We start from the raw sequence: 27,143 nt of genomic DNA, 5'->3' as shown, positions 1-27,143 counted from the left end.
ATAAAAATAAATAAAAAATAATATGGATATAAATATTAAATATTAAAACAATTTAAAGAAAATAAATTTCAGCCTAGTAGTTTGGAATAATAATTGATTATTAATTCTTAAAAAAAAGTAAAACAAATCAAAGTCAGGTAATGTATCCAACGTGCAGGTAAAAAAAACTGAGAAGACCCCTTTGAACCCTAATGACGGTGTGTGAAGTTTAAAATATATATACTATTTTGTAAAGGCACATTTTGTTCAGGTCAAATAGTGCAAATAGTCAGGTCAATGATTTTAAAAGTATTAAATTATTTAATGGTTTCATTAGATAAAAAGAAACATTGTGTTGCTCTTTTTATCAATTTATACAAAGCTTTTGATAATGTAGATCATGAAATATTGAAGCAGAGGCTTCTTAGTGTAGATTTATCAGTGAATGCTGTTGGATGGTTTATTAATTATCTATCGGGCAGAACACAATGTATAAATATTGGTGGTATCACTTCCAGTACTTTGAATGTAATTAAAGGCGAACCACAGGGATCAGTCCTTGGGCCATTATTATTTATTTTATATATTAATAATATTGGGATAAATATCACACATTCTTATTTTCATCTATACGCTGACGACATAATTTACTCCTCTGCGACAACACTGGATCAGGCTCTGAGTCATCTTCAGTTTGACTTTAATATAGTTCAGCATATATTGAGGGATTTAAAACTTGTTTTTGAATGCAGATAAATTTAAACTTAAGATGTTTTCAAATAGAAAGTCTACACTCTCAAATTCACACTTTTAATTGATGATTCCCTCTCTTTTGGGCCTTATGTTCAGCATCTTGTGAAGAAACTAAAGTTGAAATTGGGCTTTTTCTTTAGAGTCAAGTCCTGTCTTTCTTCTGAAGCAAGGAGGAGATTGGTAGTTTCTACTTTCATGTCAGTGTTGGATTATTGTGATATTATTTATATGCAGGCGCCTAAGTGTTGTTTACAAGCGTTGGATTCAGTTGATCATGGAGCACTACGGTTTATTACTAATTAAAAAGCCCTTACCTATCATTGTTTGCTGTACTCTTGGGTTGGATGGCCCGCGTTATCATTGCGTAGACTTCAGCACTGGTACATATTTATATATAAAATTATTTTGGGTTTGCTTCCTTTGTATCTACAGCAGTATATCTTTCAAAGGTGTAAAGAATGGTCTTCGTTCACAAGATTATTATTTTTTAAATATCCCGAAAGTCCGCACAATTATGGGTAAAAGGACGTTTAGTTATGCTGCTCCATTGGATTGGAACCAGTTACAAGATAAATAATGTTTTAAAGAGTTGGTCTCTCTAAATTAATTTAAGAGTATCTTAAATGATTTGGTCTCGGATTTATCTGATTGTAATTGTTTTAAGTGATATGTGAACATTTTGTATATGTAATTAACGTATTTGTTTTATGTTTAAATGTTTAACTAAGTGCTCTGCCTGTCTTGGACAGGACCCTCTTGCAAAAGAGATTTTAAATCTCAAGTGTTTTTATTTCCTGTTTAAATAAAGGTTTAAAAAAAATCTCTTGATATGCATTACTCAAAAATTCATATTTGTAAAAAATATTATAAAAGAAATATATTTTTAAAAATGAAAAATATGTTTGAAACAAATGTATCTATAACAAACTTTACTCAAATATATATATATGTATATATACATATATACACACACTCACTGAACACTTTATTAGGAACACTAAGGTCCAACTAAAGTGCCAGACGTGATCTTATGCTGTTGTAGCCCATCCGCCTCAATTTTAGATGTGTTCTGCACTTCGAGATGTTATTCTGCTCATTACAATTGTGCAGAGTGGTTATCTGAGTTACTGTACCTTTCTGTCAGCTCGAACCAGTCTGGCCATTCTACGTTGACCTCTCTCATCAACAAAACATTTCTGTCTCCAGAACTGCACTCAAAGTTTTTTTGTTTGTTTATGGCACCATTCTGAGTAAACTCTAGAGACTGTGGTGTGTGAAAATACCAGGAGATCAGCAGTTACACAAATACTCAAACCAGCCCATCTGGCACCAACAATCATGCCATGGTCAAAATCACTGAAATAAAATTTTTCCCCCATTCTGATGGTTGATGTGAACATTAACTGAAGCTACTGACCCATATATGCATGATATATATATATATATATATATATATATATATATATATATATATATATATATTCTTTATTTATTTTTATTTATTGTGAATTTTTAGTACATTTTGAGAATATTTGAAAATAAAAAATATGCAATCAGTGACCAAGCTGTTGGTATATTTTAGAATGGATACTGGGTGGAATAACCACTATTGTGAAACAGCCAATCAGGCACAGTTATTGACTTATGTGATAATATAAAAATTCAAATGGACAAAGTGTATCACAAAATGGACAAAAACAGGTCGATATATCTGACAATAGCTATGCATGCATATTGTGGTATATACAGTATCAAATCACCATGATTCTATTATCATATATCACAGTACTATATTCTATCTGTATTACTGTACTGGCATAGAACCTTTTTGGAAGGTAAATATTAAAATGTTTAGCTTTTAATTAACCAAGAGGAAAAAAGCTATCAGCAAACACATACCCAAATTCCTCACACACATGTAATGGAGGAGAGACAAATCAAGTGGCAAATGAGAGAGATACAGAAAACTATCTGTTGGTGAGACAACATGAGACAGAAAGCGAGAGAAAAAGAGAGAGAAGAAGAAGGGCTTGGGGAAGATGTATGACTCACTGGCCTGCCACATCCAACAGATGTTGTCTCCTATTGAGCTGTTAATTTAACGGGAGTTTATTGAATAGTAATTAGGTTGAGCTCACTTACCATCATAGAGGAAGAGTCTGCTATGCAAACTAAACTTTTCTTCACCTTCTCTTTCTCTGCTTAACTTCACTTTCTCCGTTGTCCATCTCCCACTGCAAACATGAAAAATATGGTTAAAAAAAAAGTTTAACGGTTGAAGCTACTGTTCTCATCAAAATATGGTAAGGATATATCTGTGGACCACAGGTAATATTCATTTGCAATATATACGATTATAAAAAGCAATAATACAAGATATTTCTCAAAGCATTGTGCTTCCCAAGATAAAACAAATGTTATTATTCCACAACGTTATTATTTGAGGAGATATTTTTAATGCACTATTTATCAGGGCGAGAGGGTGCAGAGGAAAAATCAATGTTTAATCAGCAGTAAGCTGTGTGCACAGGGCACAGAGTGAAATCCTGTAACACAGGCACACTCAGTGATATAACTATCTCAGAGTCTATAATCAATCAACATCCAAAACTCCACAGAACACAATGCCAAAGTGCATATGATCCCATCAAAGTTTACAACAGCCTACCCACCAAACAAGCGCACAGAGCACTCCTTCTGTGTGCTAAATGGACTAGCTTTAGTGATTCAGTTCGGGAGGGTGTGTTGTAAATCAGAGAAAAAGTGTTACTAACAGTGTAGACTTTCCCTTTTTCTATGAGTGTGTGTGTGTGTGTGTGTACCAGTTGTGAGTGTGTGGAGTTCAGGCACCTGGTGTTTGTCGTCAGGCTAATATGGACACTGCCACGTCCATGCGCTCAAATCCACACAAACATATGCTGCCATTGTGATGGAGATGAGCAGCAGGGATGCCTCCCTCTTTCCTTTCACTATGCAGCCAATGGGAGACCCCCGTGGAGGGTCGTGGGTCAAGTGGGGGCTATTGTGATTGGTGGGCTCTGGGGAAAGGCCTTGAGGATGTGTGAATTAGGCTCATCAGTGTGAGGTCACACATGTTTGAAAGGTATATCTGACCCCTCGTGTGTCTTCCAACACTGACAGCTTCATCAAGGTTGGACCTTATGAATAAAAATCAGAGTCATCATGAATTTTAACATGCCCACAGGGCCAATGAAGTATTTTCCTTGGTTAACAAAACTAAACCCATTGAACTGTTTTCATCATCATCTTCAAATACTCATCTGATTTACACTGAATTCCCCTGGCCATCAACCACAGTATAAAAAAATATCTCATAACATTTACATTATACAGCAAAGTGGTGTCTCAAGCTTTTATATTTTATTTGATTTTAACTATTATCACTCCATATATTGGGGACAATAAAGAAAATACCAACAGTTACAGCCAGGGTTGTAAAGCTTCCTTTTAAATTGTATTCCACTACAGATTACAGAATACATCCTGTAAAATGTTATTTGTAGTGTATTCCATTAGATTACTCAAGGTCAGTAATGTAATCAAAATACTTTGGATTACTTCTTCAGCAGATTATTTCACTTGTTTTAACAAGATAACAAGTTAACATTAAGACAAAATATTGACAAACAAATCTTAAAAACACATTCTCTAAAAAAAGACTAAATATCTCATGCAGTATTGCTTATAAAACAAGAAAAAGCAAATTGATCTTGTTTTATGGGTTTATATATATTTTACAGAAAAACAATACAAATATTGTCATCAAGAATAATATTCTAACTAGAGAAAGAAAAATTACGATTTAATGGGAATTTTCTTGATAGAACAAATATAATCGAGCCTGGTAACAGGTGCACGTATAATGGCTTGAAATGGCATTTTAGCTTAGCATGAAGCTAAATGTTCACATGATAATTTACACAAGGTTTATTTCTGTTTCTGCAGCCCCAAACTTACTTCTCTGTCTGCTCGTTTGAATGTAACACATCATAAGAAAGTGTTTCACTGCTGTTCAAATGCACTTTGGATCACATAATTTATATGTATAAATGTTTTCCAACTGAATAGACTAAATATTAAATGAAACAAATGCAATAATAACCAAAATAGTAACCAATAGTAACCTTTAGTAACCAAAATACTTTTTCAAAGTAACTGCATTCTGAATAAAAAATAATTGAAATTGTAACTGTAGTGGAATACACAGATTTTTACCCATTACCCTGATTTTGCGTTGCACATAAGCATCTTTATTGGTGTTCCTGGTGGCTTGTCCAATATATGCAATTGTTGTGCTCATGCCTGTTCGTGCTTTGATGTCAAAAGCAGAGAATAATCCATTTCCTGTAAATGGTTTTCTGTGTTGTCGGGTTTTTGAACAAGCTTATTTTTGGGTAGTGTATTGTTATGCATGAAAATACACTCACTGATGAAATTGTGGAGGGATATTGTGCCATGCCAAGGCAAAACACACTACCTATATATTTCACCTTAATTATTACCAAAACATGATCTCTAAGACTGTGATTTGTCATGTAACAATCAGATTTGGCTCAACTATGGCTATGTTCACAATGCAGCTGAATGTGGCCCAAATCTGATTTTGTATTTTTTTTTGTAAGGTTGTTCACATAACATTATAAAATGTAAGCCATATCAGACACAAGTCTGAACAGCCAATGCTCGTTAACTGACCCGCAAGTGTATAACACTCCCTGAGCATGCGTATAACAAACCTAGACATGCGTATTGTTTTAATATGTGTTATGAATTAAAATTGTCATTAGCAGTTTTTTATTTTTAACCAGAATTGGACACTTATGACTATAATAAATGATCCACAAGCGATTGAAGTCCAGATAAAGTAATTTGCAGTCATATGGTTGAATTGAATTATCATTAAAGCTCAAGAATGTAAAATTATAAGCGAGACAAATTGAGGTAAAGCAGGAAAAACAGCCTTATATAAGCTAGAGTTATTATCAGTAATTATTTCAGATTTCCATTGCTAGAATTCGCATTTTGATACAGTTTGAGAAATATAGAAACTTTTTTCTGCATGAGTGATGAGCATAGAGCCGTGTTACCTCTGCATTACAATTAAAGATGTAAACCATAACAGGTATATATATATATATATATATATATATATATATATATATATATATATATATATATATATATATATATATATATATATACCTGATTTACATCTTTAATTGTTATATACACTCACCTAAAGGATTATTAGGAACACCATGCTAATACTGTGTTTGACCCCCTTTCGCCTTCAGAACTGCCTTAATTCTACGTGGCATTGATTCAACAAGGTCCTGAAAGCAATCTTTAGAAATGTTGGCCCATATTGATAGGAAAGCATCTTGCAGTTGATGGAGATTTGTGGGATGCACATCCAGGGCACAAATATTCCGTTCCACCACATCCCAAAGATGCTCTATTGGGTTGAGATCTGGTGACTGTGGGGGCCATTTTAGTACAGTGAACTCATTGTGATATTCAAGAAACCAGTTTGAAATGATTCGAGCTTTGTGACATGGTGCATTATCCTGCTGGAAGTAGCCATCAGAGGATGGGTACATGGTGGCCATAAAGGGATGGACATGGTCAGAAACAATGCTCAGGTAGGCTGTGGCATTTAAACGATGCCCAATTGGCACTAAGGGGCCTAAAGTGTGCCAAGAAAACATCCCCCACACCATTACACCACCACCACCAGCCTGCACAGTGGTAACAAGGCATGATGGATCCATGCTCTCATTCTGTTTACGCCAAATTCTGACTCTACCATCTGAATGTCTCAACAGAAATCGAGACTCATGAGACCAGGCAACATTTTTCCAGTCTTCAACTGTCCAATTTTGGTGAGCTCTTGCAAATTGTAGCCTCTTTTTCCTATTTGTATTGGAGGTGAGTGGTGGGGTCTTCTGCTGTTGTAGCCCATCCGCCTCAAGGTTGTGCGTGTTGTGGCTTCACAAATGCTTTGCTGCATACCTCGGTTGTAACGAGTGGTTATTTCAGGCAAAGTTGCTCTTCTATCATCTTGAATCAGTCGGCCCATTCTCCTCTGACCTCTAGTCAAGTCAAGTCAAGTCAAGTGGTTTTTATTGTCGTTTCAACCATATACAGTTAGTACAGTACACAGCAAAACGAGACAACGTTCCTCCAGGACCATGGTGCTACATAAAAACAACAAAGGACCAACACAGGACCACATGAGACAACACAACAAAATAAAATACCTATATAAAAAAAAAAAAAAAAACCTACATATACCTATATAAAGTGCACGTGCAAACATGTGCAAACATGTGCAAAAAGTACAGGACAGTACAACAAATTTCTGACAATGAACAGGACAATAGACAGTGCAGCGCCGACCAGTACTCAGTAGTGCAAAAAGATGACAGTTTCTAAAAATGTAAACATAACATACTATGAGATAATGTTCTATGCACATAGCAGTTACTGAGGTAGCAGACAGTTATAAAGTGACAGTAATTAAAGTGCAACTCAGGACATGTGTGTGTCAAACCAGTCTCTGAGTATTGAGGAGTCTGATGGCTTGGGGGAAGAAGCTGTTACACAGTCTGGCCGTGAGGGACCGAATGCTTCGGTACCTCTTGCCAGACGGGAGGAGGGTAAAGAGTTTGTGTGAGGGGTGTGTGGGGTCGTCCACAATGCTGGTTGCTTTGTGGATACAGTGTTTTTGTAAATGTCTTTGATGGAGGGAAGAGAGACCCCAATGATCTTCTCAGCTGTCCTCACTATCCTCTGCAGGGCTTTGCGGTCCGAAACGGTGCAAGTCCCAAACCAGGCAGTGATGCAGCTGCTCAGGATGCTCTCAATAGTCCCTCTATAGAATGTGGTGAGGATGGGGGTTGGGAGATGTGCTTTCCTCAGCCTTCGAAGAAAGTAGAGACGCTGCTGGGCTTTCTTGGTGATAGAGCTGGTGTTGAGGGACCAGGTGAGGTTCTCCGCCAAGTGAACACCAAGGAATTTGGTGCTTTTGACGATCTCCACAGAGGAGCCGTCGATGTTCAGCGGAGTGTGTTCACCTTGTGCTCTCCTAAAGTCAACAACCATCTCTTTTGTTTTGTCGACATTCAGGGACAGGTTGTTGGCTCTACACCAGTTCGTCAGCCGCTGCACCTCCTCTCTGTATGCTGACTTGTCGTTCTTGCTGATGAGACCCACCACGGTCGTGTCTTTGGTGAACTTGATGATGTGATTCGAGCTGTGCATTGCTGCACAGTCGTGAGTCAGCAGAGTGAACAGCAGTGGACTGAGCACACAGTCCTGGGGGGCACCAGTGCTCAGTGTGGTGGTGGTGGAGATGCTGTTCCCGATCCGGACTGACTGAGGTCTCCCAGTCAGGAAGTCCAGGATCCAGTTGCAGAGGGAGGTGTCCAGGCCCAGCAGGTTCAGCTTTCCAATCAGGTGCTGGGGAATGATTGTGTTGAATGCTGAGCTGAAATCTATGAACAGCATTCGAACGTATGAGTCCTTATTGTCTAGGTGGGTGAGGGCCAGATGGAGGGTGGTGGCGATGGCATCGTCCGTTGAACGGTTTGAACGATACGCAAACTGCAGTGGGTCTAGTGAGGGGGGCAGCTGGGTCTTAATCTGCCTCATGACGAGCCTTTCGAAGCACTTCATGATGATGGGTGTAAGTGCGACGGGACGGTAGTCGTTGAGGCAGGACACTGAAGACTTCTTTGGCATGGGGATGATGGTGGTGGCCTTGAAGCACGTTGGAACGACGGCGCTGCTCAGAGAGATGTTGAAGATGTCGGTAAGAACATCTGCTAGCTGGTCTGCACATCCTCTGAGCACTCTGCCAGGAATGTTGTCTGGTCCAGCAGCCTTCCGTGGGTGCGGAAGCACCTCTAGCATCAACAAGGCATTTTCGCCCACAGGACTGCCGCATACTGGATGTTTTTCCCTTTTCACACCATTCTTTGTTAACCCTAGAAATGGTCGTGCGTGAAAATCCCAGTAACTGAGCAGATTGTGAAATACTCAGACCGGCCCGTCTGGCACCAACAACCATGCCACACTCAAAATTGCTTAAATCACCATTCTTTCCCATTCTGTCATTCAGTTTGGAGTTCAGGAGATTGTCTTGACCAGGACCACACCCCTAAATGTATTGAAGCAACTGCCATGTGATTGGTTGATTAGATAATTGCATTAATGAGAAATTGAACAGGTGTTCCTAATAATCCTTTAGGTGAGTGTATATATAATATTATATAGAGAATATATATGTATATATATTTTAGAGAAAATCAAGGGCGCAAGTGACAAATGTTGAGTAAGACTTAGTGTGGATTTTTGTTGGAAATTACATCAAAGTAAAAAAAAGTCTCATCATACTGTAGTTACAATGTAGTTACTGTATTTTGCCTTTGTAGGCCAGTATTATTGGTGGGGTTCAATCTTTGTTTGAGCTCAAATTGGGGAGAACTGAGGTACAAAATGTAGAACCTAATTTTTTGAGTATAAAAGGAAAGTGATGCCATGTGATATTTCAGTTCAGAAAATATTAACATCCTATCTACCATTAATTATTCATTTGAATTGAGAAATGTAATACAAATGTCTCTACACAACAACACAGCAACATAAGACTTTTTATTTTTAAGACAAATGTCTCCGCAAAACAAATTCAGCAATATTTTTCAACATTCAACAATCTGACATACACAGAAACAGCAAGAGGTACCAAAAGTAAGAGAAGGAAACATAAAGAAAACAAATTGCCACATAACAGTCAAAACTCTTAAGCAGCCCAATCCAGACTAAACATTGATTTTAAACAAAACACTGGATGTCTGCAGCTACTTGGAGCACATTTCAAAATGTCACATTTCTGGCCTGTCGAGCTCCCACTGGCTTAGAGCTGTTTAGCTGCAAAACACCATGAGAGCAGAGGCGAAATCGGCCTGTCTTAATACCACATCAGTCTCTCATTGATTTCATGTTAGTTGCTCAGTCCACCTTTCTTTCTAGAATCAATTTGAAAATAAAAGAATACCAGAGGCAAAAATAAGAAAGAGAGGTTGCTACCTTTGATCCCAGCTTAATGGATAGAAAAGTTCAAAGCTTACCAACACCGCACAGCATAATAACTGCTGCAACAATTTCTCTTTGTCCGAGAGATTATGTTAATGACATGTGTGGGCATTCATAAAACAAATGACCCAATGCGAGTAAGAATAATATGTTTTAAGTCATATCCTCTACCGTGTACTATCCATATCATATAATGAACTTCAAAGTCTTCAGTTTGATATTCAAATGCATAGAGTTGATAAAAAAAAAATGTCCCTGGCTTTTCCTCAACATTAAGATTTATCCAAGTTTAAACTGGTCATGATTTTTTCACCATTTTAAATCACTTTCATTTAGTTCATTCTATATGCTCTTCTGGTATATAGATTTTTAAATGTACAAATATTCCATTAAGCAATAACAGTGAAACACTGTTTTAAAATGGATTTGAATAGCTTTAGTTTGTATTTGGTCAAAATGCCATTATATTCTCCACAACGATAAATGTCAGGGTGATTTCGATAGTTACTAAGGCATTGCAATGGTGTTGCTAAGGCATTACTAAACAGTTGCTTACTAGTCCAAGTCAAAATACACCATCCCGAAATCTCTATGATATCCTGATCCCATACAATATGTGTGAGGACCCTTTCAATGGAAGTATATGGGTTTTTTTGCTCATTTTTATAAAAAAAAAAAATGTTGTCTGCTGTCCGGACACTTATATCCTGAAATAAATCTTTTAGAATATAAACCATGATTCTGTTCCAATAATCAACTTTTTCCACACGAAATGAAAGGTTTACTGTATGTACTGTAAAAGAATAGTACCACCACCGACAGGTGGCACTCTTTCCAGATCAAAGGCTATTTTCAGTGTGAAATCAAGCTTGTCAATGTTTGTGTTTATAATAAAAAGAGGTATGTTGTATTACTAACATCGTCTACTGGTTCTTTTTGACCAGAACATAATGGTTGTTTGGAATTCTCACAAAACAGAAGGAATAATATGATGTCCTTAAACTACTGCATACTAACTATTCATCTAGTCACCTTATTAAGGCCTCACCTCATTTTGTCATCTAATCTGTTTGTATTGAAGCTACTGAGAGGAGTTGATCGATATGGATTACGTGTGGGAGCACAGAAAGTATTTTCACCAAGAGTTGATTGTGTGAGTCTACACCAGCCCTAAACTATGTGAAAATGCTAGTGAGCTGTTTTGCTGTCACTGTAAACTTTCCGTTTTGAGAAGATAATCAGGGATGTCGTACAGAGATATTTTTAATGAATGTGTTGTCTCTTGGAGCTTCATGAGCACACAGACATGTCAGTATGTCCACAGTGTGAAGGTAGGATCTTGTGAATTTATGAATTAAGTACTCATGTTTTAAAATCTTCAGGCACTGCTTTGTTGCAATGACATTCCCTGAACAGATTCATGATACGTTTTGGCAACTCTACAACCGGTAAATCTCCTTCGCTAGCTAATTTCACTTTGACGTCACACCATAAAGGAACTTCCAAGACACAATTTTCAAGATGGCAGCACGCTAGTTTCTCTGGCACATAAGGTGAATTAAACAATAAACAAAATGCTTCTTAAAATTTTGTTAGATAGCATGACAGCAGAACTTCATAAAAGTATTTTCACACCAACTACCCATATGTGCAATGTAAAAACATGAATACACAGTTGGTAAAAATAAGGACTGATGTACTAGTTTAATCACTCAATAATAAGATTCACTGGTCAAACACCTGTCTACTATACTGCCCTCTAGTGAACAGTTTGAACGATGTAATTCCTACCCAAGCATTGAATGAACCCCTCTAGCAAGAATAATTGCAGAGGGTTAAACTCTTTTAGCACCGCTAAATACTGGCAATGACTTCCTGTAGCAAAATAGTTTCTCAAGAACTACAGCTCTGATAAAGGTGAGATGGGGGAAGATGAACCAGAAAGCTGCAGAGCAGAAAGACAGATGGAGGAACAGAGAGCATTAAAATGAATGTCATTTAGCTCTTAGAAACGCACACACAGATGGGAACTTGATGAATGAAATTCATCTGAAATGTGACGTTGAGTTGATGTAGTTAAATGTCAGTCTAGTGACTTTTAGCGGTAGTCTTTCCTCCGCGTGGCTGAGGGGATGAGAGGAAACTGCCCTGGCTCACAGTCAGGCCTCTTCCTTTTCACAGCTCAACTGCTTGTAATGAATCACTGGCCAACACAATATCCACTCCCATGAAAGAGCAAGAGAGCCCCTTGAGCTTTAAAGCAGCATCCATCTGCACATAAGTCTCCTCCTGCCACCTCAACTGCTGCAAGTAAAACAAATGTGGCTGGCCATCACTGCCAGTCGTGCTTTAAGGGCCTGACGAGAAACGACTGCATGTCCCTCCCTCCCCCATCCAGTGGGCACATCTCTATTTCAATCTCTCCATTCTGTCCTTTCTTCTTCTTCTTTTCTGCCTCTCTCTCTCTTTCTTGCTGCAGTAGAGCCCAGGCAAGAAATCACTCCCATTCAGCCAAGGACACACTCCTATCACACACACACACACACACACACACACACACACATTCAGGAGGCACGCTCTCAATATAAATATCTCTAGCACTCTGGATAGCTCAGAGATTTATTCTGCTGCCAAGCCAGCAGAAAATTGACTTGTTTCATGGAGGCCGGCTATTGACACACTACCATTGGGAGAGTTAGGAAGGGAGAGAGAGAGAGAAAGAGGGTGTGTGTTTACGTCTATATGTGTGAAAAAGAAAAACAGAGGGAAAGAGAGAGCGAGAACAAGACAGAGCGAGACGGACTCCCCTCCATTACAGGATAATGTAATCAGCAGTGTGGGAAATGGTGATGAGTAAAATGGTACAGCTGACATTTATATAAGAGGATATTGATGACATAAGCTTAGGAGGCAGACGTCCTCCCCTCTGCTCCTGCGGATTGATAAAGAAGCTCATTTAGCCAGTATATCATTCTTTCCCCAGAAGAGCAGGGCAAACTGCTGGGCCTGGAGCGAGGCGTGAAGGCGGGGGTAGACAGGGAGAGACAGCAGATATAAATGCTCAGATCTAACCTTTCCAGGCAAAAAAAAACAACACTGAAAGCGCACTCTTCTTCTCGCCGGTGCTATGAGGCGACGCAGATTACTTGGGTGATGTACAATGTGGAGATTTGATACTTTCTAATCCTGATTGTTTTTAAGTGTTTAATAATCGGAGCGTGAACAAGTTGGCAAAAGAGAAAGAAAGAGTGTGAGGAAGAGAAAGGAAAGACAGTGATGAGAGTGAGGGAGTAATTTTCCCTCTGGCCCGGTTTAAAAGAGTGGAGAACAGAGGATGGGCTAAAGATGGTGAAGTGAGCATGAATTTTTGCTTGACTCAGCATTCGCTCAGCCAAGAGAGGAGAAGAGTGGGACTATAATTTAGCCTGTGCACAGCTCAAGGCTCATGTCAACCCTAAACAGACACCCTGGTTGATCATTTGAGAGGTTTTATGCCCAGCACTTCTCATTAGATATACTAAATCGCTGCAGAATTATATTAGTCAGTGGCAGACGTTTCAAGAACTTTAGAACAGTCGGTCAGTGCGCACAAAAGCCTGCTGGTTCAAATGTGCATTCTTCAATTTCTGAAATTCTGGACTTGTTAATTCAACCTGCTTGAAGTCGTTTTCAGTATCAAGCCATGGAAAATTCTGCAAGAGTTCCACAGTATGTGGTCTTAGAACTTGACCATGACAAACCCATAAGCAGTAAGTCTTTGTGAAGACATACTGCTCCCTGTGCAGAACAGTGCTACCAATGCCAGCTTCACTCTTTCTGAATGTCTGGAGAAAGTGATATGAAAAATGGACCACTTGATAAATTACATTTAATTAGAAATGGATAAGTGTTGAAATTACAACTTGATTGGCAATCAGTTTAACTATGCACACAACATTAGAGCACACAATCTTAGAAAAGGTCTATGATCAGACCTGTGAACAACAAAACTTTTTGTTATTGGAGTATGTTATGGTAAATGGTACAATTAGTGCTGATTAGTGTTTATAATGAAAACATACTGTAGATTCAGATATACACTCACTGAGCACTATATTAGGAACACCTGTGCACCTGTACTTATTCATGTGATTATCTAATTATCTAACTTTATCTGCCAATTGTGTGGCAGCAGTGCAATGAATAAAATCATGCAGATACGGGTCAGGATCTTCAGTTAATGTTCACATCAACAGTCAGAATGGGGGAAAAATGTAACCTCAGTGATTTTGACTGTGGCATGATTGTTGGTGCCAGATGGGCTGGTTTAAGTATATCTGTAACAGCTGATCTCTTGGAATTGTCACGCACAATAGTCTAGAGTTTACTCAGAATCATGCCAAAAACAAAAAACATCCAGAGAGTGGCAGTTCTGCAGACGGAAATGCCTTGTTGATGAGAGAGGTCAAGCTGACAGAAAGTCTAGGGTAACTCAGATAACCACTCTGTACAATTGTAATTAGCAGAATTGCATCTAAGAATGCACAACATGTCAAACCTTGAAGTGAATGGGCTACAACAGCAGAAGTTTAAGTTTTTGAATGTTCTTTGCCTTAAACTGTTGTTTTGGAAGGATAAATATGGCAAATACAGTGGCCCAAAAAAGTATTTGGACACTTTAAGCCACACATATAGTAAAAGTGTCTAAATTCTTTACATTTTAACGTTTACACTTTAAAGCTATTAACCAACTGGTCTCAAAGTAATTTTAGTGGATGAATGAAGTAATGTCCCCTCAAGTTCATAAAAGTGTCCTAATAGAGTAACCACAGGTGTAGTTCAGCACAATAACTATAAAAATGTTCTGCTAAATTTGACAACCACAAAGTGTCCAAATACCTTGTCTCAGTTTAAAACAATATATCTTTTGTTTTATCATTTAAAATAAAGCATGCTTGCGCAATCTTTCTTTAAAATAAATGCCACTTGGTTGGATATTTTGTAATATAATGCAAAGATATTCATACATGTTTAAGTGTGGTTTAAGTGTCCAAACACTTTTTGGGGCCCACTGTATTTTCAAATGTACAAATATATTTTAAACACCCTAATAATAAAGCCATTAACCAAATTAATGGAACATATGTAAATAAATCCTAAGTAAGCAAAAGAGAACAAAATGGTAATGTAACAACATTAAACTGCTGGTCTCTTTTAGATAAAAAGGAAAAACACACCATTCATAAGCTTATGTGGTATCAAATGCCCAAACTTTCAGGCCACTTCTCCCATGGAATACTCCCAAGCAAAAAACCACCAGGACAGATTCAGAAAATGCACCTTTCAAATAACCTCAGGTTTCCATCAGAGTGGCCCATGCATGGCCACGGTGTTGCCACAGAAGCTTGACCTTTAGCTGCCTTTGCTGTAATTCAATAAGAGGCCCAGGGCTGACACCCTAACCCAACACGGGCCACAATACAACCCCAGTACACCTCTAACAGGCGTGACTGCACCTTCCTCATACCTACTCACAGATAACTTAAATTTATTGTATCCCCTTTTCCTCTGTTTATCTATAGAATTTCCATGGGGCGATGGCTGACATTTCACATTAATATAATTAATGAGAGGATATCGTAAGATATTCCGCATTTCCCTTCAAAGGCACAAATAAAATCTCATTTAGTCATTAATCAGCATTCTATGAAAAATTTCTAAGAAAGATAGTTTTAAATTAAGTTTGATCCAGAGAAAATACGAAGACCAAATTAAAAATAATTATTACAAAACTGAATTGCCAATCTTTTAAGTAAATAAACCAAAACACCCTAACACGTCGTTCACATTCTTATATTATTATAAACTGAATTAAAGGAGTTCACAGAAAATTGAAAATTCTGTTGTTATTTACTCACCATATTGACTTTATAAACCCATTTCTTTCTTCCATGGAACACAAAGTCATGCAGGTATGGAACAACATGGGGGTGATTATATGATGAAAGAATTTTAATCTGTGAGTGAACTATTCCTTTAAGAGTTAATTTTAAAGAAGTTTAAGAAAACAATATTACATAGCAATAGGTATACTGTTCAAAATTTGCACACGTTTTGGTTTCCAAACTGACTAATAAATATGATCTCACGATCTCACAAAACAGCCCAAATCACATTAGATCTGGGATTTTATTTGCTTTCTTTCCCAAATATTACATGTCTGGATTTAATAGGCAAATTCAAGGAAAGCATTTACCTGTCAAGCAATAAAAACATTTAATAGCAAAGAAACAAATTTGTCAAATAAATTCACCTGTGTTCCTGAACTCCAACACTTTAATCTGTTCAGCACCAAATGCACTTCTCTACACATCTGTCAGCCAGTCTGTCATAAAGCTTTTCCCTGAGTACAATAATTCTTTCATTTCTTTCATTTTGTATTAAGGCCAAAGAGTCACACTTCTTGTTTTGAGGTCAAAACCCTTACTCTGATGGTGTTCCGATATTACTCATCAAACTACAGATCTAGAACACACTAGTAAGGATCATAAAACAGCACCGCTCTGGTCTGAACAACAGTATTTTTAATGGTGAATTGTGTCTATTAATGTGCCCCTACAACCTTAATAATTCCTTTAGGATTGTGAAAAGCACAAGAATAATAAGGAGGTGTTAGTTTTAATGGAGATTGTGTTAAAGCAGATTTTCTATGTGTTTCTTCATGTTGGATCAGCTGCTGTGGTTAGGCCCCAGGGTTAGTCCTGACTGATAATGTGGGTGCAAGAACTGTGCCACACTGACCTCGCTGTTGGGTTTGGGGGTTTTAAGCACTGCAAGGTCGATGGCTTACACCAGATCAAACATCCAGATGGGCTAAAAAATAAAGCCAAACTGATGCAGTCTAGACTGAGTCACTGAAACAGATCTCTATTGCTCTGTTTGTCTAAACAGAAGTCGCAACTTCTGTGATTTTGTTCAACTGACCCCTATTAACCTCTGGACACAGATCGGACCTTTCTCACTCTGAGAGGGGTCCAACAGGCTGTGAGATCCCTCTTAGTTCCAAGGTAATCTTTTTCATTTAGGGCCGGGGCACTTTTGACTACATGTAACATTTATTTAAAACATTAATTAAATGTCCTGGAATAAAGATTTGATCATGGCCTTGATCAACCATCAATTAGATTTTGCTATAATGTAAAATGGCATGGAGTTTTCATATTGTGTGTGATGTTAATGACAATTCTTCAATTAGGAGACAAAACTGAATAATTTGGACTTACTAACGAGTAAAAACGCTGACTACCACCCATGGTGTCGCAAGTTCTAATCCAGAGTGACTCCAGACAGGCCTCCTAAGCAAGAAAATTGGCCCAGTTGCTAGGGAGGGTAGAGTCACATGGGGTAACCTCCTCGTGGTCGCTATAATGTGGTTTTCGCTCTCTATGGGGTGCGTGGTGAGCTGTGCCTGGATGCCACGGAGAATAGCGTGAAGCCTCCACACACGGTACATATCCGCGGTAAGGCACTCATCGATGTATTGCACTCATGAAATACACAGTTTAGTCTATTTATATTATCCAACATATCCTCTTCTGCCATTACATACATTGCACTGTACATAACATACAGTATTTTTGAACATTATATAACGGATTTGTATTAGAGTTGCACTAAGTATGTGTGTATGAAGGTGTGTTGCTGTGTGTATGTACTTATATGTATAATTAGTTTTTTATTATTATCTATGTCTTGCTGCTGTTTTTGTATTGTTTGTATTGTTGCAGACTGGAAGTTCCTGTCACCAAGACAAATTCCTTGTATGTGTAAGCATACTTGGCAATAAAGCAGATTCTATTGCCATACTTGGCAATAAAGCCACGTGATAAGATCTCAGACACGGAGGCAACTGAAATTCTTCCTCCACCACCCGGATTCAAGTAAATCACTATGCCACCATGAGGATGTAGAGCACATGGGGACTTGGAAATTCCAAATTGGGGTGAAAAGGGGAGAAAATCACATTAATACTTACTTTACATTTAAGTTACTTTCTAAAACAATTTTCCACTTTTCCACTTTTGAATTTATAGAAATTCCAAATAATGTCTATATTTCTTGTTCATTGTTACACACAAGTCATACACACAGGGCCATAAATCATGCATTCTACATAAATATATATATATATATGAAGCGTAACCCTATAATGTACTTAAAATTAATTCAATTAATTGAAAGTCAGTCAATTTTAAAGTCAGTTAAAATTTCAAAAATTGAAATTCAGTTTATTTAAAAGTTATTAGATTATAGTAGCTAATTTCTTTGTAATTGGATTACACCCAACACTGTTTATTACAGAGGGAAAGTAAGAAATTTGGGTGGGGGATAAAATCAAATGATCCACCCAGCCTTTTCAGATGAACAGATCAATGTGGAAAATAATACAAATAAACATCTCTTGAAAATATGAATCAAGTATCAAAGTATTTAGTGTTATGTGCTACATGAGATTCTGTAGTGTTGTCTATATATTATATACATGTTCCTGTCTTTCCTCTTGCATGCACACTGGCATTCAAGGGCCTGTTTTTTCTGCCATATATTTCACCATGTCAGATGTTATCATATGACGGCCCTACTGCTCAGCTTTTGAATCAATCGCTTTAATACTGTCACGTAACTATTGCTACAGATATCCAGCTTCACTGCTGATCAACACATGGAGGCCATGAGAAGGTTGTCCTACATGTGTGTCTCACAACAGGTGCTGGATTTCACCATCAGCCCTGAGCCGAGACCAACACAGATCACACACAGACAGCGAATGAAGAAAGAGGCTAAACACACGCAATGGACATTCTTATCACTTCCCTAGAATATTGAAAGAAACCCTTGAAAAAGTAAGCGGCTCCACATTTCTGTAATATATTTCAGTTTCATAGTCATAATCACAGTCACAGACATTAATAACCACCCCACCACAGTGCAAATATATACGACTACCCACAGGAAACACATCTTTAATATCACAATAATTTCTCCTAGACAGCAATGAGATTAAATGGAGAGCAAATGGTAACTCTCCTGCTTCCCAGATTTTTCACCTGATAAAAAAAGACCCCAGTAAACTCACGTGTGTCTCCTTAAGAGTTTAACAAGAGATTTCAGCAATGTCTTAAATTGTGATCAGATTTGCCAAGATACAAAATCTGCATTCAAACGTTCAAAGATTTCAATATGAATGCATCAGATTTGTCCTAGACCAAATTATCTGACTATCCACAGTTCATTTTAAAGCTCTGTACTCTTACTCATAGGCAGAAATCGCGGGAGGTCAGGACCCCCATCTGAGGGTTGTCCCCCCCTAAAATATCATTAAAATATGTGTATTGTAAATAATATAATGATATATTCTTAAAATAATTGGTTTAAGAAATAAAATAATACAAATGCAAATGGGGCAACAACAAAAAAAACCTTGGTGTCCCCTTCAAAAATTGCTCGAGAAATGTTATGTTTATTGTCCACCCCAACATTTTGATGAAATTTTAGCCCCTGCTCTTACTGTAGGCAACCAATGTCTCTTCTTCTAATTAATTTCCGAGAAACATCCAAAACGAAAAGTTGATACTAAAATATGACATAATAGAGAACTCCATTACATCTCCTGAGCTATGAAAGAGCAATCTCTGAGCTATAACATTTTCCAGAGGGAAAGACTTAAAAATTTAAATGATAACAAAACTGTTAATTCTAATAGATGTGGTCCATTTGTTTTACATACATATAATCACATAGTCATCCACCCAAAGGTGACAATGGCTACCATCTCATTTTGATCTCCATAAATTGTTGTGATGAAACTGATACTGTATGCCTCACATAAGCCGGAGGGGAAGCCACATGCACAAACATTTTTCGTCTTAAAAATCCTGTCACTCAATTTTATGAGTTGACCCATTCGGTGTGAGAGGAGATTAGCAGGGGTCAGGGGTCCCCGATGCAAGATTCTGACACCAGCGTTGCATTCTGAACACTTGTTAAGAGCACAGACACGAGATGTGAGAAAGGCCGGAAAAGGCCAGCGAGAAGTAAAATAGAAATAACATGTAAGCGGAGAGCAAATGATGACTTCACCCATGCCACTTGCTCACATTCTTTTACGATCATTCATGGCAGAGGATTTAAATGGAATGCCTTATAAATCCTGCACAATGTTATATGTGTAATATTAATGATTTTTTCCGTGGAATAGCTGAAGAATGGTCAGGTTGAAATATTTGCATTTCCTGCTAAATAAAGCAGAGTTATTTCCTGCCATTGTGTCTGAGCTCTTTTGTCCACATGGGTAACACAACAGAGCATGAACATAACACCTTTTTTCATGGGGGTTTGAATGACACAAACATATCTGAATTTAGTGTTGTTATTGCAGCCTCATGCCTCACACAGAACAACGTTGGCAGCAAATGTACTGAAATATTGCCCTTCCTTTGTTTGCCAAGCACTTTGCCATGGCTGCGTACCCTCTCTCCCTCTGTCACTCATAAAAATAATATTTAGATCTTTCTTCCTCCTCCTTAGCATATTTATGATAAAATCTGGTGGGTATTTTTACTCCTTTATGACAAAATCCAGAGACAAGGAGTTAAGCTCATCGCCCCAAACCAGCAATCAGCCCAGCACTCTAGCATAACTGTCTCTGGCATTCTCCATCCATTACCCAAGCTTAGCGAAGGGCCACCGCAGCTCTATCCAACGTCAACACTTTGGCTCTCTCTCTCCACATTAACTATTCAGATCAGCTTGAAGCACAGGCTCTCATCTCCATACCCTGAGCCATGTTATTATCTCGTCTCTCGTCTCACTCGTCGTTTGATGATCGCCCCTTCTGCAATAATGGTCGTAGTGAATTATTCAGGCCTAGTTAGGCGCTGAGCTCACCCTGATGCAAAACTCACATCATGAAGTCCATCCATCTCTGTGCTGAAATATAGCTGCCAACATCCCCTCCAACCCCAGGGTCTTCAATCACACAGTCGCTTCTTTCAGAGCACGGCAGCTAGCACTTCACTCAGCTTCAGACTGGACAAAGAGGGCCCATCAGCACCCCATAGACAACATACTTCAGCATGTACTGATAAACATTTCGACACATTAACAAAACCTACAGTATTGTGGTCTGTCATGTCTGGCGTATTAGAGTTATTCATTATGATATGCAAATCTTGAAGAAAAAAAGAGAACTGTAGTAGGTTTGTGGGCCACAGAGTAACCTATCCTGTTCCAAAGCCTTTCAATATTGTATGCAGCAATTATTTCTATATTTCCAAACTGTAAATGCAAACAGTTTTTGTAACGAATGGTAGGCTGTGATTTAAGGCTAGTAATTCTTTAAATGGATGAATTTTCTATTATCCATTTTGTGATTTTCAATTTATATTTCTTAGGGCTGTCGATTTAACACACACACACACACACACACACACACACACACACACACAATTAATCATTTCTCCTGACCAGTACATAAATTCTGTACTAAAAGAATGCATTTTACTGCCTTACACTTGAGTAATTCAAGCTTGAAGAACATGTGTTTTTATGAGCTATGTCAGTAGGGGGCAGTTGAGCACACCTCAACAAACCTCACAAGCAGCAAAGCGACAAAATGAGATCCAGTCACACAGGACGCGATCTTGACAGCTGGGTGAAGCACAATACAATACAGGAATTTCAAGACACAAAATTTTTTAAGTTTCAACTACTTTTAACTTGACAAAGCATCCAAGAAATGCAGCATTTATTATGCTAAAAACCAGTGAGACGCTCAAAAGCGTCTAGCGCAGACGGAACACAAGAATGCATCATGTCAGAGTAAGACAGATTGACGAACTCAATGCTATGGTTTGCTGTCTACCAGAAGCTTATTCAATGATACGGATATAAAACAAACAATGTATTGACTTCTTAAGCCACTTTTTGTATTGTCTAATCAATCCTTTATTCGACTGCCACAGTAATGCAATATATTTGAATCTTAATATCAGAATTATTGTACTCATATTATATTTCTAATTATCAGAGTTTTTACATATCATTTATATAAAACTTTCTTTATTTGGGGGTCTTACGTATTAAATAATTATATATAATCTGATTAATCAAACACCTTTTCCCATTAAAAATGGTTATCAATTGACAGCTCTGGTTTTTATCCAGTGTATTTTGTTTAACACCCATTCCACATTGCTAAACTGAACATTTCGTAAAGGATTAGTTCCCCCAAAAATCTAAACGCTGTCATTCTCATGAATGTGCAACAGATGTTAAGATTTTTACAGAAAAATGTATGATGTTTCAGATTATTTCTCACCCACAAACTATCGTATGTATTCTGAAGACATGGAACGGCATGAAGGTAAGTGAATTATGACAGGATATTCCTTTTTGGGAGAAATGTTCCTAAAATGTTTCAAAAGTCTTGATGTCTTGTTTTAACAACCAACCACCCACCCACCCCCGCACTTAAGAACACAAAAATCACACACATGCATACACAAAGAGAACATACAAACAATTAAAAATATGTTTTAACTAAAAGGTCTCACTTCACTAAGACATGTTTCTAAATTACCAAAGCCTTTGTGAAGGAGCAGTCACCCGGGATAAATACTGTCAAGAACTTCAGCCTTTAGACACAAGTCTATTTCCTGAAAGCTTTAGGGTTATTAGGCACTCATAATGGAGCTAATTAACAGGCTCAATTATTTTGTACGAAAGCTCATCAAAGAAACAATTGTGAGATGGAAACAGGCAAAACTGTTTTCTAAATCAGTGAATGTGTCATTAACATGCAGTAAATTAAGTAATTTATCAGACGCTACAAAACAGGGGCAAGTATTTACACAACACAAGATAGTCAAGATGCACACGAACACAAATTAATAAAACAAGATCACAAACTAAATAAATAAACTGCATTAAGTCTTTTGCATCTGAGCTGTGCATCCATACTACAAAGCAGGGAAGGTGGAGGAATCATACGCACACCTTTGGGAAACACCTTTACGTGACATTGTTTAAATCATCACTGCAAAAATGCATTCGTAGACACAATGTCATTTAATTTACAGTATCAGATTTGAACTATCTGAATGCTGAAATTAAATTAAATGTACAACCTCTAGACTGCCTTCTGTGAAAAGCTACCGAGAAAATTCACACTACAAAATGTATTTAAACACAAACATGTTGTCAAAGATGGTTAAAAACAACCTACCGTAACTGTATAGGATGAAATATTTTATATTAATGTAATAGGTATGGTAATAATGTATAATAACACGGGTTAGTTATAACAGCACTAGTTCCAGCACATAGAGAGTTACTGAAGTTGTTAGATGTACTAGTTGTTACTAGTATATTGTATATCCACTATGTCATTCTTGAAGCAACGCTGGAGTATTTAGAGCTATTAAGTTATCCTGTGGAAAGTAATATTTGAACCTAATTGAAATTAGGTATATTTTTGTTTCTATTTTCTTTACAGACAGGTAAAAAAATGGGTATATCAGATGAACATACATCATATCAGGAGCATCATAACATGTTTCAAATGTCAAATATCAACACACACACTCTCACGTTGTTTGTTCATTAAAGCTGTGTTGCAATGCTATCTGAATAATGGGAGTTCAATTTTTGCCTCTTTTCACTAATTGTTACAAATTACTGTGGTATTTGGAACTGATTGTATTTATTATACATCTATGAAGTCTGCTGGGTAATTACAAGTCTCAAAGAGACAGTTTAACCTCATCATTTTCTCACCCTCATGCCATTCCAGATTTCCTTCTGCTAAACACAAACAAAGATTTTAAGAAGAATATTTCAGCTCTGTAGGTCCCCACAACTTTGTCCAAAAAGCACATAAAGCAGCATGAAAGCAATCCAAAAAACTCCAGTGGTTAAATCCATGTCTTCAAAAGCTATATGATAGGTATGTGTGAGAAACAGATCAATATTTAAGTCCTTTTTTTTTTTTTTTACATTTATTTTCAATTTTTTCAATTTAAAAGTACTTTATTGGCATGATTGTGTTTACATACTATATTGCCAAAAGCATTAATACACAAAACAGATAATGAAAAGACAAATAATAATAATAAAATAGTAACAAATAACAATAAAGACAGAATTAATATAAACTATAAACTAAGAGGTACTATAAACCTCCACTTTTACTTTTACCTTCTTTTGTTTTTGGCAATTCTCATTCTTCATGCATATCTCCACCTACTGGGAAGGGAGGACAATTTATAGTAAAAAGTACTAAAATATTGTTCCTCAACCACACCTATCATATTTCTTAAGAAGACACGGATTATACCACTGGAGTCTAATTTTCATTTTTTGGGCAAACTATCCCTTTAAAATGACTGATATTTGTACTGTAGTAGATAGTCTTGGCTAATGTGTGTCAAAGGCATAGTTCACCCAATAATAACAATGTTATCATCATTTACACACCCTCATGTAGGTCCAAACCCATTTCTTCCATGGAACAAAATTTTTGATATTATTCAGAATGACAGCCTCGAAAACCATTCACTTTAATTGCATCTTTTTTCCTATTCAATGAAAGTGAATGGTGACTGAGGTTATCATTCTGCCTAACATCTCCATTTTAGTTCCATGTCAGAAAGACATACAGTTTTTGTGGTTAAACAAAGTGTGACAAACAACAATAAAAAAGAACTATGACCAAGTGAGTTGTTTGTGTCTGCAGATGCTATATGCACGCATACAAACTTTTTCATTCTGGGATCTGCCATGGAAAAGTATACTCATTTTTGCTCCAGCAGCTGGGAGCTGCAGGCCTCAGCATTTTCCTCAACTAAGACTCACTTTCTGGGGCACAATCCCTCAAAGCGTGTTCACTGTACCACACACAGGCACAGACACGCCAACTCTCACAATTACACAGATTTTGTCCTCCTGAAGAATGCTTTCTCTGGTGTAAAATGTCTCGCTGTCTGCGCTAACCGTTCCACAAGGACAGACCACACATATTTAACACATCAACAGGAACAGAAATTTGCTCCACAATTATGTGGTCATCTTTTCGACATGCAGAGCATGACCGGCTCTGAACGTGACACAGTCATAGCATATCATGTTCAATTGACACCTCAGTTCTCAATGACTAAGGAATTTTTGAATTTCTTACTTTTACTTTACTTTTGTTCAAAATATGTTCTGTAAACAGATGCCGTGGAAACAGAAGTATGAATAAATACACAAACAAACAATATAGACCACAAGTGTACACATGCATACCTATACCTCTCATTTAGCCATTAGAATCCAATGAGAGCACAGAATCAAGGGTAAACAGGTGACACAAACTGCTGACTGTGTTAAGATAGTAAATAGCTCGGCCTGCAATCACACACCTACAGCTCTAATTACACCAACCCACAATGTTCTGATGGGTTTTATTTAAAGCACTATTTGATGCTCCTAATTCCAGGTGCATGGTTTAATGTTATATGTTTTACTTAAGTATTTTGTTGTCTTAACAAAACCATCATAAAATGCAAATGAACAGCAACTTTATGTTAATTTTGTTTAAGTTCAATCTAAAAGTGCTACACTACTATCTCTCTCTCTCTCTCTCTCTCTCTGAAGGGTAATGGATAAGGGTTAATCAATGAGGCTTCATCTGAAAGGAGCTGGGCTGGTCAAGCAGGCATTACCAAGTCTCATCACTAACATAATGAGCCATTTTCACCTATGATTTACCTCTTCCAGCGTGCCCCATTCTCTTCTCTTCTCCCAGAGACCAAATTAGTCATAAATATGAAAAGTCTCTTCATAGTCAGCACTTTCTTGTGAAGTAATTTTGAGGCATGTCCAGGGGAAGTTCCTCTTTAAATGATGCAGTGTACTCCTTAGTGGTCAAAGCTCTGACTTGGCACTGTGGTTTCAGCAGATTAGGGGAAAACAGCTGTGGCTAGTGTCACACTATTTGTTATATCATCTTTATTTCTGTAGCAATACCCAAGTCCTGTTGGTGCGTGAATGCATACTGTGCAAATATAGGAGCACATACAGCAAAGAGATCTATTTAATCTCAGAAGTACACTTAGCTTAGTTCACACAAAAAATTATATATTGTCATCTTTTATTCACCTTCATGTTCCAATCCTACATTACTTTCTGCTATGGAACACAAAAGGAGTTGTTTAGCAGAATATCCACACTGCTATTTCTTATAAAAAAAATTTTTTAACAGGGACAGACAGTGCAAAGACTGTTCAGCCAAAAACAGACCATTGATATTAAAATTAATAGCTGAAATTGGAACGGCCAATATGTGTGACAGGGCGGAGGGTGGGGCCGGGTCGTGATTATTCACACCCGGTCCCTTATTAGGCTAATTAAGCCTCTAAGAGGGATAAAGGACGATTGTGGAAGGTGGTACGACGACAGAGAGATTGTTTACGGACATGTCTGTCATGTGTGTGTGTTTGTCTTTTGTTTAAGTTAATCATTAAAGTATTGTTTGCCAGGCCGGTTCTCGCCTCCTCCTTTCCATTGAACTGCTTTGCAACTTGTAAATAACAAAATGTAATATATGCAATATACTTACATATTTATTGATGTCATACATGGATTTGTACATTTTTAAAAAGCTGGAATAAGACCAAATTGATGAAAAACAAATAAAATATAATTTGTAAACTGAATATTCTGAATCGATATTGAATCAAAAGCTTGTGAATTGGAGTTGAGTTGAAAAATCTGTATCAATACCCAGCTCTAGTTTTGGCCATGCTGAAGTAACATGAAGAAGAAATCCTGAACCAGTAGCAGGATGTGCATTTCATTTGCCTCAAATGCCTTAAAAACTGAAAATAAATAAATAAATAAATCTTGCATGAGTTCTCTTAACATGTAAATGCTATTGCAGCATCACTGCTTGGCATCCCCTTTAAAAAAAAATATTGGATTGCATATTTGGATTGTCTTCATAATGTATTCCATAATGCTGCATTTTTTGCTTTTGCATTTAATCTTACATGAGTTCTCTAATATAAATATATATATTGCAGCATCTTTGCCTTTGTATCACTTTTTTAAACAACTTTACAGATCTTAAGTGTTTTTTTTTTCTTCGCCAGATATTAATATTTATACTATTGATGTGATTTGCAGTGCATTCTGTAAGTCTTTGTATATCAAAAAGTGGTTTCTCCACAAAAATGATGTAATTGTTATTGCTATGCTATTGTTCACAGTAAAGT

This window comes from Xyrauchen texanus, chromosome 20, assembly GCF_025860055.1.
Source record: "Xyrauchen texanus isolate HMW12.3.18 chromosome 20, RBS_HiC_50CHRs, whole genome shotgun sequence".
Classification (NCBI taxonomy): Eukaryota; Metazoa; Chordata; class Actinopteri; order Cypriniformes; family Catostomidae; genus Xyrauchen; species Xyrauchen texanus.
The sequence above is the reverse complement of the archived record's forward strand: the minus strand, read 5'-3'. Positions refer to the sequence as shown.